Genomic DNA, 18,013 nt, shown 5'->3' with positions numbered 1-18,013 from the left:
TTAGCTTTGTGCACTTGACGGGTAGAACTTCTGCATTTAGATAACATAGGCCTGTCATAGACACAGAGGCACCTTATTGAACATCCTTGAGATTCCTGCCCTGCTGTGGGAAAGATCCACAGTAGCGAACTACGCCTGTGAAAATCCCTGATATATACAGATGAAAGCAGCAGGTTCGAGATCTTTTCTTTCTTCTACTCTTTCTGGCTAGCAAGGACCGAGCTCCATGTGCTTGTGTCCTCGCTTGCGTGCCTCTGCCCGGGTGCTGCTGCAGAGATCCCCGGGTTGCGAAGTAACAATGAATTTACTCTCTGCATTTCGCATGTGGTTTTGTGGTTGTTCCTGCATCCTGCCTGTGTCAGCTCACACACTTTTCATTATTGCTCCTTGGTAAAAACACGTATTCTCCAGGCAAGGTAAAGACAGGGAAAGTAATACAAGAAAGTGCCAAAATGTGCACATACATAATGATTAACACTGGAACCTGCAACTATCACCACAATTAGACCTTAATACAGCTGAGGGATCTGCACCTTCATTGTTTGTTTTGTTTGAAGGAAAGAAAGCTTGCATTTTGTAGCATAAGGCAGCAGTCAAAGGGGATAAGGGAATGAGTACATTATCAATGAGCTCAAAAGATCTTTCTAACGTTTCTAGAAGAAAAAGAAAAAAAGAACAACAAAATATGAGGTGATCCATATGCCTGTTAGATGATTTGTGTCTTAAAGGTTGGAGTACAAAACTGGTGTTTTGCCATGCCTTCTGTGAAGCATTCCAGTACTTAAATGTTCATCCCTAACAGCAAGTTCTGGTTTTCAAAGACAGAATACCTGCCTCTACCTGAGAAACAGGTAGACACATTTTACCTCTTGTCAGTATAAATGGTGACAAAAGGAAAGTTTAGGAAAAAAGTGCAAATGGTGTGAGATTATGGCCATTTTCAGTGCTGAAAAAACTGCTGTAAGCTTGCCTAAAAATGTGAAATATGCTGAAAGTAGAAGCCAAAAATCCTTCCTTTGTAGGACCTTCCCAAATGTCTGGAATTTGTTAGCTTTCCTGAGCGTGAGAAAGAGATTTTCATACAGTCTTCTTTGACAGGAAAACACTGAATGCCGCCTATCTCAGATTTCTAGCTTTGAGTTTCACCAGGTTTATGATTCCTAACCTCTAATGCCACCCATAAAAATATGGCAGGTAGTTTAGGTTGTGCTACACCGAAAAAAATGAATTTTCTATAGCTACGTGTTCAAAAAAGTATCCTAAATTCAGTGGAGGGTTGGATAACATTTAATCCATAATGAAGTATAGATGTATAATTTGCATTCACATGTAACATTTGCCTCATAATACATAATAACACTGTGAAGGCTATAAATCCATGCATGGCAAAGGCGTTTAAGGAAGTGTTACAGACATGTCCTTGCGTTAGCCTGAGCTGATATGGAAATCTTCTTAGCTAAAGGAAATGTAAAAAAAACTATATGAAGTATTAATTCAGTTTTGGTGCACAGCCAGTTTCACAATGAAAATAATACTCCCTCTGAGAAAAGCAATAGAAACCAGAAAGCATTACTATAAATAAAATAAGCAGTTGCCTAATCATTATGGCACAGTGTAGCTATACTTTCTAGAATCACTCATTTCTTCTCCATGTTCTTGATAATTTAGAAAAATTAGGTGGCTTTTTAATAACTCTGGCGTTCTTATCAGAAACGTCTCTTTTTAAGCATAATACAAGTTGAAATGGCAAAGTGGTAAGAAAAAAGCGTGCCTTACTATAATGGAGTATATTGCTGCTAGAGCAGTTCTCTTACATCTTCTGCCGAATTTGCCAGTGGACGTAGTTTTAGCAGGGAGAGAGGCCAGGCGACTGCGCTCACCTTGGCACCTGCTGGGATGAATATGCTGCTGTGTCTGTCACCCAGCGTGGTGACAGACGGGTGGTTGCCTTTGCTGTGAATACAGGGGTGCCCAGCGCTGTGGGTGGTCTGCACGACTGTTCCTGGGCAGGGAAAGAAATGTGTACAACTGAGCGGTGTAACTGTTAATACTTCTTATTGCTGACACTGTGATAGACAAAGGCCTGTACCAACAAGGATTGAAAACAGAAGTATCTGCTCCTGCTTAGGTACACTGACAGAAATGAAAAGGACAGTTTACAGGGCAGTTTCCCACACGGAATCATTTCCAAACAAGAATTATTTGGATATCTATTTTTATCATACGCAGACAGAGATAGTGCAGCAGCTATATTTACCATATGTAAGCTATTACTTCAGCTCCAAGATTTTTGAACCTTATGTGGATTTTAAGTTACTGTCTATATTTAGCTAGTAACAATTTTGTAAGTAAAAACATCTGTGTTAAAAGATCAGTCAGGTTACAAAACAAAGCATTTAAAAGTTAGAAAGGGACAAAAGCACAGAAGCACACACACTGTAGAAATGCTGCTGAGAGACAAATACGCACCAGCGTACTTGAGTGCCTCAGAATTAATAGAGTCAACTTGACAAAACAGCTGTGGGATGACAGACTATTCTCTTATCCCCATTTTACTGATAGGAAATTGAGAGGGAGAGTTTGCACATAGCTAAGGCACATTTAATTCTTTCACTTAGTTTTGAAGCAGCACTAGATTATTTTGATTTAGGGACAGTAGACTCTCCCTCCAAAGAACAACTGACAAAAAATTTAGCTGAACCATTGGTAGTTGTGGTTGTTGTTGAAAGGGATGATCCTGCTCTCTATCCTGTCCCAGGCCATGTGCTCCTGACACTTTTCTTGTGTCGGATCTAGTCGTTGTGTCACCAGATCTGCATGCTGAGCCAGCAGCTGCTCTGCACAATTGCAAGATACGATCCAAGTGGAGTGGGGGAAACACACAGGCAGGGATGGACAGGGCAGAGCGAGACTGACTGTTTTGTGACAACCTGCACCCACGTTATTACGTTCGGTATATTAGCATGAAACCACACCCTGAAAACTTCAACTCCTATTAATAGATATTCTCTACTGTCATTAGCTGACCCCCTTACTGCAAGCCAGGGGTATTGTGTGGCAACAATCTGGAATGCTTAGAGCAGCGCACCTGCTTTGGCAGCGGTACAGGAATGCAAGCAGATTGCTGCCACATCTGACATCCATCTCTCTGAGGGCTGGTAAGGCAGAGACGTAAGATATTTTGTGGGACCAGGGAAACATCTAACAGATTACGCATCCAATATAAAATGCATCTATGTAACAGATTATGCACCAAAAAAAAAAAAAAAAAAAAAAGAACTAACCACATAAATGAAAGTCCAGTGAGCATAGCGTGTGAGGCAGTCCTCCTCTTCTATTCAGACCTGGTAAAACCTGAGTCAGCTGAAATACTGGTCTGGGCACGTAAAAATGCAACTCGTTTGGAAAGACCCAAGAGGCAAGTGATACAAATAATCAGAAGCCCAGCAAACATGGTCTGTTGCTCTGAAACAGCTATGGAGAGGCATAACACATTTCAAATATGTAAGCAGTACCTATAAAAAGGAAGGGAATAAACTGTTCTCCAGTGCAATAGCACGAGGGCTGGATTTAAGTTACTGCAAAAGAGACATCAGGGTTAAACTACAAATAGTCGCTTCCTAACAGTAAGGATAGCAAAGCACTGGAACAGAGCACTTAAGATGCACACAGAATTTCTCGATTTGAAAGGTTTTAAGGGTATATGGAACAAATATTAGCCCGTAAACCCAAAAGTATTTATCTTTAAAAAACCCACATAATTTGATGACTCTGCTGAATCTGGTTTCTAAGATTTCTGTATTCTCTTGATTTTCTGCCATGGTTTACAACACTAATAATCAGTTCTTACAAACTTATGAATTGTATTTCTGGCATGTTTCTCTCTGTCCCTCAAATTCAGGCCTTTGACAAACAATTCTGTTTCCCTCCTAATTAAATTTCATTAAGTGTCAAACTTTCCAGTCCATTCAAATCATGAAAGTATTACTTCTAGGACTCGTTATCTCATATCTAGATCAAAATTAAGTACTTTGTGTGCCTTTCTGCCTCTGGCACCTCAGCATGTGAAAATGGCTACTCTGAGAAAAGTTTTCTGTTCCACAGCCTAAACCCATCACCTTCTGAAGCACCTCCCTTGGCACTCCACTCACCTCTCCCTCCCCACCAGGGTTTTGTTTGCCTTCAGGGTTCCTAACCCAGCATCTGTCTCAGCCCTTGGCTCATCCCGACCACTTGTTTCCCCTGCCCTGACTTCCACTCCTTTTCATTTGAGCTTCTGTGCTGAAAACAGGGTCTCCCTGACATTTTTTGGGCCTCTGTCCCACTTAAAATTATACCTCTTTCTGACTTTTTCTCATCATTTCCACACAGTGGGTAGTCTTTGTAAAACTTGAAGTAGATCTTTGACACGTTCTTGCCTTTTGTGTTTAAGTGTGACATTAGAAAGTCCTGGATACACAAACACCATAAACAAGCACATGTCTGTTTTATCCAACGGGATCTTTATGGATCTTTATGGTTACATTGATACTGCAGCAACACTGCACCATCACTCCCATTGTGATGCAGCTACTGGTGCACAATTGCAAGATGTGATCCAAGTGGAACGGGGGAAACATGCCTTAAAAACAAATTAAGTTTTTTAAAAAATTAAATTAAAATTTAATTAACAATTAAAACAAACGGGAAAAAATGCCTCTCCGTGCACCGTGGCGTGTGCTGCAGGCAGTGGTGGTGCCAACGGCAGGGAAGGACAGCAGCGTCCTCGTTTCCTTTCCCCTTGTGGCACCCTGGCACTTCCCCCAAACCGCTGCTGCCGAAATTTGAAAGCCAGATGCTTTCTACACACTTCTTTCTCGAGTTTCTCTCCGCGGGCTGCCTCGTCGGTGCCGCTGTTCAGACGGCTCTCCTTCTATACTTCTGCTTTCCCTCTCGGGCTCAAGCAAAGAGAGGAGACCCTTAGCTTTAGGGAAAACAACAAAAAAAAACCACACAAAAGAAATTAATGTCCCTCTCTTTCCTCCGAGACAAAGCCGGTGAAGACCGAGAACGGAAATATAAAGGAGAAAACACAAAAGGCGAGTGACCCCGACGTGATTCGAACACGCAGCCTTCTGATCTGGAGTCAGACGCGCTACCGTTGCGCCACGAGGTCCTGCTGGGCACCCGCACCGCGAGCGTTAGAACTCGCCCAGCGCGGGCAGTCGGACGCGCCGCCCCGGGACGCCCCCCTGGGCCGGGGCCAGACTGCGCGGGCGAGGGCCCTTCTCGCCTGCTCTGGCAACCGCGTCCCCGCGCCGGCCCCTCTCCGCCGCTGCTTCGTTTCCCGCCTTCCCGCGCAAGTACGCCAGCTCTCCCCACCCACCCACCCACCCACTACGGGCCCCAGTGGCGAGGGCCTCCCGCCCCCCGGGGTGCCGCGCTCGCCTCTCGCGGCATCGCCGCCGTACGCAGCCTTGTGGGTCACAGTTCCCGCTGCCCGCAGGTCTCGCCCCCCCCCCCGCCGTCCGTCAAAAGCCCTCCGTTACTCGCCGGCAGGGAGGTGGCGTGTGCATTTGTACCTAAAGGCAGCCGCGCGAAGAACTTTCTTAAGGCAGTTCCTCGTTAGTATAGTGGTGAGTATCCCCGCCTGTCACGCGGGAGACCGGGGTTCGATTCCCCGACGGGGAGGCCGCTGTAAATTTTTTCCTCCCCCGTCCGGGCGGAAGGGCGGGGCGCCCGTCGCCGAGGATTTTTATTGCCGCCCGGGGGCCAACGGCCGGGCCGCACGCCGAGGAACAAAAAAAACACACGCGCGGGCGCACTTCTCCCCGTCGGGGAATCGAACCCCGGTCTCCCGCGTGACAGGCGGGGATACTCACCACTATACTAACGAGGAGCCGCCGGGCGCCGCAGCCGCTGCGCAGCCGCTGCGCGGGGAGAGGCCGCTGTCCGCTGCCCGGGGCCGGCCCTGCGCTGCCCGGAGGCCCTCGGGGAGCGCCGCAGGCCCCCACGCGCTCGTTCCGCCCCTCCCCTGGCCTCGGGAAGGCTGCGGCTGGGCGGGCGCGCGCGGGGCAGCCGAGTGCACGATGTGCGGAAGCGTAACGGCGCGCACTGCGCGCTGCGGCCCGGCGGAGGGAAGGGGCGGTGCCGGTCGCTGCTGGTGTCCCCCCGCGCGGGGCGGTGGCGGCGCGTAGGCGTCCCCCATGGCTCGGGCGTCTCTGGGCGCCTCCGGCCCTGGCGTGTCGCTGTGGGGAGGGAGAGGTGCCGTGCCCTCCACCCGCATCCCGGGTCCGCACCCCCCGCCCAGCAGCGCGGCGCTCCGCGGCTCTGCCCGCCGCAGCCGGGAGAACTGCGGGGCGAGGAGACTGCCCGAAGGGAGGCGGCGAGGGGCAGAGCAGCAGCTCGGGTGTCTTTGCGTTTGTATTTCTGCATTCGCTCACGCAGTTTCTTTTTACGGGAACCTGAGAAGCCGTGGAGTCAGCAGTCCTTGGGGTGAAGGGCCTCGAGCACCTGCTTCTTACCTACCTAAAAAGGGAACGAGAGAAATGGAAACCAATTACTTTGAGATTTGAGAGTAAAAGGCAGAAGGACACATACTGGGCATATGGCTTGATGCTGGCTTGGTCAGCAGTGACATGGTTGTAAGTTTGTATCACAGTGACGTTAGACAGGGAACTATATTTAATTTGATACCTTGTTAGATGAAGAATTAAGGCCATATAATAAACAAGCGATTGGAACAACCAGTGTCCTCTTCTGATGGTCTCAGCTACCTCTAGTATTTCCTTGGATGAAAGGACGCTACCTTAGCTTTTTCAGACAAGCATTGCTAAAGAGCAAACAGCAATCTCTACACAGACATCTAAATATAAGTGACCTGTAAACAAAGCATTTCTAAAAATTGGCCTACTTGTTTAAGCATTTGAATATAAATGTGTTTCTCAGTAGATGCAACAGATTCAAATTTTGTCCTGACCAGTGAAAAATCTAAAGCCTCATAATAATTTCATTACTTTAGAGGTAGTGTAATGAGATGAACTGGTAGGGCTGTGAACTGATGATAGGCTTTAAACCTCCCAGAGCAGGATCAAAACCAGTGTTGCTAGGCTGGTCTAAACTGGCTGCGCAGGTTCAAATTTTATTCAAAAGATATTGATGGTTAACTTTAACCTGGGAGACTTTCTGGTGGATCTAACATTGCCTGTTTGCATTTTGTGGGACCACTCACACTTGGCTCGTTTGGACCTTTTTGGCAGCCGCTTCTCAGTTCCTTCTGTTCCTTGATCCCTGTGGTCAAGCAGCCGAGATGTTACCACTTGTGTAAGTGGTGGTGCTTGCTGCACTCAGGCCTTGTTTAGCTGCTGCTCTTTACCTCAGAGCTGGTTTTGCCTCAGGTTCCTGCACAGATCTCTCATTGGGCCGTCTTCTCTTGGAACAGGACTTCTGCTATCTCCATAACATCTCTTCCAAATTTTTGGCATTGCTAAGCACTTTCAGAATACCGGAGCCAGGCTCACAACAAGTGTAGACATTTTGTTGTGTTCTTCACTTTGTCCATGATGGCAAAAGCAGATCTGGCTGGAAGTTCTGGACCTGCTGGAGATATGAGGAAAGCCTGTGGTGTGGCAGGCCTCTTGAAGCACCATTTTCAATAGCTCAGTACATTGCTAAGGGTGTTTTTATCAGAAAGCAGCTAGTTTAGAAATGAGAGTACTTGGTCATGCCTCAGCTCACTGCACTACTTCTGCACACCCACTCCCATTTTGGGACAGCTACTTCTGGCTGCGTCAGTCATCTTGTACGTTCTCCACATCTTCCAACCAGGGCAACCCTGAACCAAAAGTGCCAGTCAATACACTGGCTCATGCTCTTGCACAACCTCCTCCCACTCCCCATTTGGCAGGGAGAGCAAGCATATCTACTAAAAATACCTACTATGACCTGACCTGGTGATGGTGACTCTTAAACAACCCTGAAGGAGGGTTAACCAACTGTCCTGCTATGGTGAAAACCATGAGCACTTTTTTTTTCTCAGTGAAGCCTATATGCATGTCTGAAGCCAGACTTTTAAAGACATCCTTGTGTACTGCCACCAAGAAGGTGGCTTCTCCAAAGCTGTCTTAGAAGGGGAGCAAGAAGAGACATTGAAGTATGAGTCAGCACAGCAAAAGTGCTGTTTTGAAGTGGATGAACTATTCAAAGACTGCAATGACTCGCAGTTACAGAGAAATGCATTCCCTGTTGGTTTGTCATGGAGACATGTAAGCACAAAGCAGAACAGGTACTAGGAACTAGTATCGGTGTTCCAGAGTCTGTGAAACATCTGCCTTCTCCTCAGGATTTGCATACAGCTATTCCATGTGTCCAGTCCTAACAATCTTGTTCCATGCTTTCCTCATCATTGCACCAGCTTTGTGTTCAGCAGCCACTAGAGGCCTGCTCCCTGGAGCAACGGCCATCTGCAAGAGGCCCTTTTTGACCATAAGTAGGAGTAGGGCTGGGATCTAGCGCATCATCGTAACTGGAAGCTAGCTACTTCCCCTTCAGCTTCCTTAGCTGAAGCTCATCTTGCAGCTTGTCCAGCTGAGTTCTGAATATCATCATGGATGGGAGATTCCACAACCTCTTTGCCACAACAGGTTGTCCACCCTCACTGGGAAGAATTTTTTCTCCCCTTATATCTACTTGGAATTTGCCATGTTGTAACTTGATTGGTTGCCTTTTGCCATTTTGCTGTGCACCTCCAAGAAGAGTCTGGCTCTATCTTCTCTATTCCCTCTTACTGGGTAGCTGAAGACAACAATTAGATCATCCTGTAGCCTTCTCTTCTTCAGGCTGAACAAAACAAGCTCTCTCAGTGTCTCCTTGTTTGTCACATGCTCCAGCTCCCTGTTCTTTTGGTGGCCCTCCATTGGACTCATTCTAGTTTGCCAATGTCTTTCTTGTACCGCAGTGCTCCAGACTGTGCAGGGTACTCCATAGGTACTCCATAGGCAGTCTCACAAGTGCCGGGTGAGGGTGGGGGCAGTAATCACTTCCCTTGATTGGTAACGGCTATGCTGTTACCAATGCAGCCCAGTATATGATTAGCTTTCATTGCTACGAGAACAATTGCTCACTCAAGCCCATCCTTGTTGTTCACTGGGACCCCCAGGACCTTTTCTGCAAAGCTGCTGTTTATCCAGTCAGCTCCTGGCTGTTGTATGGGTTTATTATATCCAAGGTGTAGGACTTTACATTTGCCTTCACTGAATTAGAAAACATTCATGTCGGCCTATTTCTCCAGCCTTTCAGAGTCCCGCTGAATGACAGCCCTGCCCTTGAGTCTATCAGTTGCCCCCCTCAATTTCATGTCATCCACCTGCGTCACCTTATTTGACTTGACAAGGAACATACATTATTGTCGGCATGTTGAGGTTTGGCACAGCTGATGCCATCCTTGACAGTGTGATCTGGGATGGATCTGTGCTATGGCAGCGGCTTGTACTTCTCTTGCCATGTAGAACTACTCCTGCTTCTAGCGTTACGGTTGTCCAGGTGTGATGCTGAGACCATGGTTTCCTTTTGCAGATCTGAGATGCAAACTGTGAAGTGCAGCATTGCTGCCTTGGAGGCACTGTCTGGTCCCCCAGGCAGAAGGCTGAGCTGCACAAAATCTCCTCACAGTGTTGCTGCGCGAGCATCCCAGGGTCCATAAGCAGTGGATCTGACACAGTGCGATGCAGGATACCAGCAACATGCTCATGGGTAACACTGTGTTTTGCTGATCAGGGATATCAATTAAACTCAGACAGCAGAGTGAAAAGAGCAGGCGTATTTTACTAGAAATAACAAAATAATGTAACAGAATAATACAGAAATCATACAGTAAGAAAAGACAGAACAGTGCACTTAAACAAATAGGAAAATACATCATCATTAAATCATCAAATCATTACTACCTGAGAGAGAGAATAGTGATTAAGAAAGATATATCACCACTTGCATACTTTACCATCATCCAGATCCACAGTCGCTGGGGAGCCCTGGTTACAGCGAGGATTTGGAGAGCCTGTCCCGGCAAGTGGGAAATCCTACGCGGTGCGTCCACCCGTAGGTGAGGCTTCCAAAGTTGCTGTGAGCGGGTCCAGTCTTATATGCTAAAAATCAGCAAGCCAGAATAGCTGGCACCTTTGTTTCAAGCAGAAATATCTGGTTTAAATTTCACATTAGGTTCCCCCCAGAGCCTGGCCAGGGCTCAAGGAAGAAACTAAGGGAATTTCTCTGCTTATCTGATCGGGTTATGCACAAGGCCTCGAGGACAGGCACCTGCCTCCATGACTCTGTTACCCTATTCATATGCAAAGGAAGGGGAAGATACATTCATCACATCAGGTCTTGGAGACAGACACCTGCCTCCATGACTTTGTTACTCTATTCATATGACAAGGAAGGGAAAGATACATTCATCACATCAGGTCTCGGAGACAGACACCTGCTTCCGTGACTCTGTTGTTCTATTCACATACAAGGAACGGAAAGATACATTCAAGGTAGCTGCATCCTCCATGCATATTTCGTTAGGGATTACATGCTGAGTTAACAGTTTCGGTGCAGGGCCTGTTGCTCAGGCTTCAACACTTCCACCTTTTACATCAGACTAGGTGGTATTTATAATTTAGTATAACACCTGTTAGCATAATGGTTATCAGTTATAAAATATACAGGATTCATCTATAGGTCAACTCTGGCTTGGGCCTGTTGTCCAAGCCTTAGCACTTCACACTGGTACAAAGTCAAGGTACTGTATCTGATTGAAGTAGCCGCTTAAAATTTGGTCGTGTAACAGTCTCTTGAACTAGATCAAGCCTCTTACACCAGGGCATCTCTCAGTAAAAACTGCTTATTGAACCATACTCTGAAAATGGTGCCTTCTATTAAATATGTTAAGCTTTCTTTTTTTACATAAATAACTGTACTGATGACCATATTTTATACAAATAGGAAGCTATTTGATATTGTGATTACTTTCCATTTTCTTGAGGTAGCTTTTGGTTAGCTTAAAATATATTCATACTTCAAATATATATCTGCTTCAGATTAGTCAAGGTGAGTGCTAAGTAACACCTCCTTGGTGTCACCTCCAAAGCACTATAGCCTTCTGGAGAGCTGCCCTGATACAGAAGAGTTATCTTCTGGGTTTTTAAAACCAGAGTCCCTGAAGGAAGCTAGGAACAGCAAACCAATTGTCATTGGGTTTAGAGTTGTTGTACAGAGGTCTATAACCCCATTAGAAAAATGTTAGGGCTCCAAACCAAGGAAAATTTAAAAAGCTACAGAAGTGGTTTTGCCTCTTCTGCAGTTTATGGAGTGATCAGGAAAGTGTCAGCAGGTTGAATGTGCTAAGTGTAGCATGAAATGTTGTTAGGGCAGCTCCTTGCATCAGCAGTTCCCTCCTAGCTGTAGTTGCCACAATGATCCAGGTGGCCTGAAAGAAATGAGGACAGTCCTCAGAACCCACAGTTGCTGACAGGTAAGTTTTGTGAGCAGTAAGTCAGGCCCTCATCTCCTTGCCAGACTGTGAAATAGAACAAGTAATTTCAGCCCAATTACTCTAATTTTATATTCAGTGAGGGGAAAAAAAGAGCCTTCTGTAGCTGCAGAAATTAATTCTTCTAAATCGATGTAAAAAACACAAACCCTAGATGAGAAGCGAAGTCCTTCACCGGTGTGGTCTTTAGGATGCCCTGGTCCAGAAGAGCTGCTGCAAATTGAATGCATTTGATTCTGATTACTCTTCATAGCTATTTTATACTCTCTTACTGCTGCCCATTCACACACATTCACACTCCATCTTCTCTTTGTTTTCTATTTTCCATTTAATTTTTGTCTGTACCCTCACCCTGTGAAATTCACAGCACAGGATTTAATGAGCTTTTCAGTAAGAATGGATGAGTTATCAAATGGCATATTAAGTTATAGGACTTCTTTCTGTATAGTTTTTGGACATACACAATGTCCAGTGTAATGGATTTGTTGTGCAATCTGTATGACTTAATGATCTCTCTCTGTACTAATGTATTTTGATCAAGCTAAAATGAAGTTCTAGAAGTTATTAGAATTTACATCACTTAAGGGAATGAGTGATCACACATGCTGTGTAAAACCAACAGCTGAAGAGCTGAAGAAATTAAAGGTAAAAGGGACTGTGACATTGTTAGTGGGAAGAGGGACTTAAGGGGCTTTCTCCTATTAGCATGCCTAGTATAGTTTATACAGTATTAAATGCAGCCACACAGCTGGGCAGCTTCCTCTCTGTTACGTCATGTGAACTGTCTAATAAATGGAGCCTTTTAAAAACTTGTTGGAGGAATCTCAGGGCTTGAAAATTTCAGTCCTAAGAACTGTGAAATAAAATGGACTAGAAGTGCCCATGCAGAACTGCATTTTCTCTGAAAGAAAGTTGGATAGTGGAATCTAGCCATTTCTATTCCTATAGCACAGTTTAAATCTGATGGATACTCCCAATAAGTTCCTTCTCACAGGGAATCTGCATTCTGATCACTTTTCCCCTCAAAAGGGATTGCCAAGCAAAAGTACTGGAGAAATACCATAAAAAACTGGAAAATTCAAACCAGAAAAAGTGGAGGCTGGCTGGTTTTAATGAATAATTTCAACTTCAGAACAGCGAAAACTGAGAGATGTCCTACTGAGAAATCAGAGGATAGGACTCAGTAATTAAAAGGCAGAAGATTGATCAAGTTTGTATACTGAATACACCTCTTTTGGTGTATGAGATTTATTGTTTCAGAGTAATCTCAGAAGAGTGTTTATGCAGCAAGGCCTTTAGACATATATCAGGACACTCCAAAACCTGAATAGATTGTGTACGAATGTAAGTATTCCTGTGTAATGCAGTTCTGGATACTAGAATATGCCTACCATATGACTACAAGAATAGTAAAAACTTTCTACCCATGATGAAAGACTGCAGTGGACCCAAACAATTTCACCATTGGTCTGACTTGGTCAGATGTATGGCATTTCTTAGAATCTTGAAATTGTCAATAATTTGCTTCAAAATAGACCAATCATGCAGTGCCTAAAAAGGAAAATTCTGGAGACAAACATGAAAAAAAATAAAATCCTGTCATATACATCCATAAAGCAACTATCAGGTCTGACTCTCACATCATATCAGTTCTAGGAGTAAAAAACTGTCATTCAGAAAAAAAAAGTAATCATGAACCTAACAAAGCAAAATAAGTGTAGAGACAGGAAAAACATGGGATAGCAAAACCCACAGAAAGTAATACAGGAAAAAGCACCATAGTCTGAAGTTAGATGTCCAAAACAAAGATGTCATGAGATAAAGGCATCGCACAAAGAAATTAATTATATTGTAAAGAGCATGGGGAGATATTTAAAGGTATTGAGTTTACAAAGTTATAACTGAGGGAATATGCGATGATTTTATCTTTATCTTAGAAAGCTGATCTTTTATGCATTCTCATGCTCACTCAATCTAGACCATGGACAAGTGCAGGCCAAGTAATTACAATGGGGAAACCGGACATCAAAACCAGAGATGAGCACAGAGAGGAGGTGCTCTTAAAACAAAAACCTCTGTGCTTGCTTAAGGTGTGAAATTAGAAATATACAAAATATCCTGCAGAATACTTGGAAAAAAATTGTATGTTCCCACAGCAGAACTCACTAATGCCCCAGACCTTGAACAGTGCTTGCTGTTCTCTAAGTTTGACAGATTGTACTACTGTAATACTGAAAAATCAGTGGGTAAAAAAAAGATAAATATCAGTGTGCTGAGCCAAGAATGAATAGAAGTCAGTTTAGTTTTTGTCTAGTAGTTAACACAAGGGAAACTGACCTTACCTTTAAAACGCTATCAGAGTGTGTCATGGAAGTATAGAGGGAAAATTATGTATGTTTGCTGCTTTTGTGAAGGTTTTGAGAAGTTTCAGCATGACAGATAGATATGCATCACTGAAAAATGTATTGATAACTCACAAAATCTAGACTTAAGAAAACACTGTAGCTGAGAGAGAAAGCAGCATTGTGAACAGATATTCAAACATCATAGTGCATCATCAAGGTACATTTTGTCTGTGAAAGTATTTGGTATTAAGTAGAAAGCATAACAAATGACAGTTTGGAATCTTCTAAATGGCATTGGAGTTAATGGAGCTTTTATGAACAATATAATGTCTGTTAGCAATCTTTCTCTAATAGTTCAGTTAGAGATCTTCAGAGCTTGATGAATGTTTTGAAAAAAAATGATAATAAATGTTAAAAAACCAAAAGTGCTAAGAATAGTCTCAGCAAAAGACCAAGTTGACAACTAATTTATTTTAACAACCAAGCACTAGATCAAAGCTACCAGCACTCTAGCAATTTGTTGTAGTGCTGGCTTCACTGTGCATTCCCGGTCTTCCAGTCTCCACCATTTACTACTTCATTGTGTTGTGCATGGGGAACAGAAGAATAGCTCCCTTTCTGGACAAAACTATGGGTTGATGGGGCAATAGTTTCCTCATGTCTCCTTTCCTTATGATAAAAGGGCCACATAGCATGGAAACCACATTCTTTTCCTTACTCAGGAATGTACTCCAATGATTGCAGTAATCCATGTGCGCAGGGAAACCTTGAGAAACCCCAAGTGGTCCTCATGACTAAGAAAAAACAGTAAGGCTTAATTCTCATTTCAGCAGTTGGTTTTTATCCTTGCCATGTGTTGTGCTATTACTCCTGGCTTTTCACTTCTGCAGTCTTTCTGTCTTCCTTTTCACTATCCTTCCATCCCCCCCTCCCCTTTTTTTTGTTTTACTCTTTCTTCTTATGAAAAACCAGGATGCCCCATGTCTTGTCCAAGTCATGGGAGTGCAAGAGTGACTTGAAGGATGGAGGAAACTGCTGGTCCTGTTCAACCATGCCAGGAGAAGATCCTGGGATTGGCTGCTTCTGCTTCTGACACAATTTTCAGTGGGTAGATGAGCAATAGAAGGGAAGTGGATAGGTTTTTAAATTTAGCAGATGGAAGAAGGAAGATGGTATGAAATAAAACATTAAAAAGCCCTTACAGAAATTAATTGCCATTTCCAATGTTATTCATGATAGAGAAAAGCAAATGTGCACATTCACCAGAGATTACTCAAGATGTGATGGATGGTTAACCATCTTGCTCAATTGTAAAAGCCTGACACTTAAAAAAAGATGCAGAAATGAATCGCAGTGCACTTTAAATTTGAAACAAGAGATGAATATTTAAAGTCAGTTGAACAGCCAAAACCACAAATGAGACTGTTGAGAATGATGTGCTTAGAGCACAGCTGCTTGAAGTAAGGGCTTGACACTACTGTGTATCTGCAATACATTGCCTGACAATCACCAAATTACTCTTAATTCTAGTAAAATTAAAGAAAAAGAAGCAAGAGGAAAAATATCAAATGCATTGCTAGGTAGACCCAGATTCAGAGAACACAGGACATTTTACAGCATTCTCACAGCTGTTAAGGATGGGAGATGGTGATCTGCAATCACTGGTTTGGAGATGTCAGCTTAAAGAGATGAGAAAAAGGCTGAGGAATTGGTGTGGGGCAAAATGTGAAGGGAGACATTGTCAAGGTGACAATAAACAAAATAAGGGGTTATTAAAGTGCAGTGCAATGCAAAATAATGCATCTATTCCTGGGAAAAAATATAAGCAAGTTTTTTTTCATTTACATTAGTGTTCCTCATTATGTGTGATTGGAATGTGGAGATTTTTACTTCAAAAGGCACAAACAATGTACTTCAGATCAATAATCTTTATTTCTTTGCTGTCTGCTATTTTGCAGGATAATGATCTTTCTGTAAGGTTTTTTTGCAAAAGAACTAGATTTTGAAGTTTGCAATTGCATTGGCTCCCTCTGGTGGCATTCTGAAATGCTCTACTTTATAGTCCAGTAAAATTAACTGATTCAAAATTAGTTTGGTAGCAGAAATTTGAGGTTACTATTTTATGTAATTGTTACATTAAAAATAGGAGAAAAAAAATAATTATATCTCTTAAATCCAATTCAGTTTACACAAAATCGGCTCATAAAATTAAATTATAGCAATCTGGGTCAAAATGGCTGGAGAAAACATCATTCATTTCCCCTCCCTCACACTCTCTTCACTGAATTAATGGATAACATTTTGCTAGTATGTGGTTGTAAAGAAGAGGAGTTACAACAATGTCTTAACTATGGGACTGGCCTGTTTCACTTGGCAGCAAAAATCAATCAGTCTCTTACAGAAAGTTATAATAGGAGAATTTCCATTTTGAAATTAAGGCACTTGGCAGCTGTTGCCACTTGCATCCTGAGAGTTCTTGCCAGAGCTGAACCAGATGTGCAGTTAATGCCTGGTTTTGTCCATTTGTTACTAATAATGAATATAGAAAAGAGAGGAAAGAAAGGATAAAGAGGAGCAGGAAATGGAGGAAGCAGTTAGATCATTTCCCCTGTTTATTCATGTAGGCAGGACCCACATTTTGTGGGTTTTGCAAAAGATGAAACTAACCCTTTTGCCTAGAGTTGGGTAACTCTGCAGTTGCCCATTCTCAGTGTAGCAAGACTGACTGAGAGGAAGAAAATGATTGAAGTTGCATCATCACTGTATCCCAGTCCCCTATCTCTGCTGTGTAAGTCCTCATCACCGAACATGGTAGGTTTCCCAAATGAATGAATGCTCCTGCCACTCTTTTACTTAATAATAACTGAAAGTTCAGGGACTATTGCCTGGAACCAGAGAGAGAGAGTATTTTTTGACTCTGCTGTATGAACATTGTTGGGTTGATACACTGATATACTTTTAATTATAGCACTTTAGAAACTATGAAAAGAAGAAGACAGGAAAAAGTCAAGTTTTTCTGTAGGTTAACTACTCATACTGGAAGAAATTGTGTAGGGTCTTCTATTTAAATGGGTGAGGGGCCACAATCTTTTCTGACATAGTTTAAGAAAAGTAAAAAGGGAAATGCTAAAGATATTTTTAGAACCATTATTTTCTAAATGGCACAAAGACTAAGCTTTTCAAAAGGACTTCAGTGCTAAATACCAATAATATTTTACACTTCTGACAAAATTCAGCTGAAGATGTCAAATTTTTGCCCAGTCTGACACAGGCAAAATCCTGATCCTACATGCTTCTGGTTAAGCAGAAGGATTTAAACAAACTTATTAGATAATTCTTTAATGAACTTACTGGTCTTCAGCTTTTCAGAATTATTTCAGACAGGTTATTTCAGGTTTTCAAAAAACCCCACAACCAACAATACTATAAGTAAGAGCTATACATCTGTGAATAGTGTATATATATATATTTGTCTACCACAGATGAAGAATTTTCTATGATTCACTTACTAGTGTATTTAAGCATAATAGCTTGGCATTCTTAAGGCCTGTTTGTGTAATTCTACACACCTGAAAGTTCCTGGAACATTTCTTTAACCTGTAAGACACACACCATCAGATAAGCAATATATTGTGTGTGTCAGCATGTTCTTCTAAAACATTTAATATGAACTTTAGTATTACTGAATCTTGTTTCTTCATATGAGGAAGTCCTGTATTATTCAGCAAGTTCTTTACCTCACATTTCCACAATGTATGTTTTACATCTACAAAACTTACTAGGTTTGGACAATGCCTTTTTGTTTTTAAAATCAATTGAACCAGTAATAAGTTACCAATTTTTAAATAAAGCTGGCTTCTGAGTCAAGAAAGAACAGAAGAAATTTCAGCCATTTTTAAAAGGCAAAAATGATTGAAACTGTGCATTAAGAATGGAAAGTCATTCATAACTCCACATCAGATGATTAAAAGCTGAGCTTGACTATTTATAGCTAAGCACTGTCAAGAGCAATATGTGTTGATGAGAGAACCTGACTGTTAGTACATTGCTAGATTAGGTGCATGTTAATGAGGCCTGTACAGTGCAAGAAAAGGGATGAAGAGTAAAGGTAATATTTAGAAGCCAGAAAATGTTTAAATTACTTAGATAGACAAAA

General features: G+C 42.8%; 1 long non-coding RNA gene and 3 other non-coding genes across 4 annotated transcripts; 1 reads left to right on the top strand and 3 right to left on the bottom strand.

Annotated features, from left to right (window-relative positions):
- Positions 1-4,481: 4,481 nt before the first annotated feature.
- Positions 4,482-5,769, bottom strand: LOC141944347 (uncharacterized). The gene is made up of 2 exons (XR_012629234.1): positions 5,562-5,769; positions 4,482-4,963 (listed from the first exon to the last, which is right to left on the bottom strand). It is a non-coding gene; the product is annotated as an uncharacterized LOC141944347 (long non-coding RNA).
- Positions 5,084-5,155, bottom strand: TRNAW-CCA (transfer RNA tryptophan (anticodon CCA)). The gene has a single exon. It is a non-coding gene; the product is annotated as a tRNA-Trp (tRNA).
- TRNAD-GUC (transfer RNA aspartic acid (anticodon GUC)) lies at positions 5,599-5,670 on the top strand. Its single transcript has one exon. It is a non-coding gene; the product is annotated as a tRNA-Asp (tRNA).
- Positions 5,770-5,806: 37 nt separating the features above from the next.
- Positions 5,807-5,878, bottom strand: TRNAD-GUC (transfer RNA aspartic acid (anticodon GUC)). Its single transcript has one exon. It is a non-coding gene; the product is annotated as a tRNA-Asp (tRNA).
- Between the last annotated feature and the right edge of the window lie 12,135 nt (positions 5,879-18,013).

This window comes from Strix uralensis, chromosome 5 (assembly GCF_047716275.1).
Source record: "Strix uralensis isolate ZFMK-TIS-50842 chromosome 5, bStrUra1, whole genome shotgun sequence".
Lineage (NCBI taxonomy): Eukaryota > Metazoa > Chordata > Aves > Strigiformes > Strigidae > Strix > Strix uralensis.
Note: the sequence above shows the minus strand (reverse complement) of the source record. Positions and strands in the feature narration are given on the sequence as shown.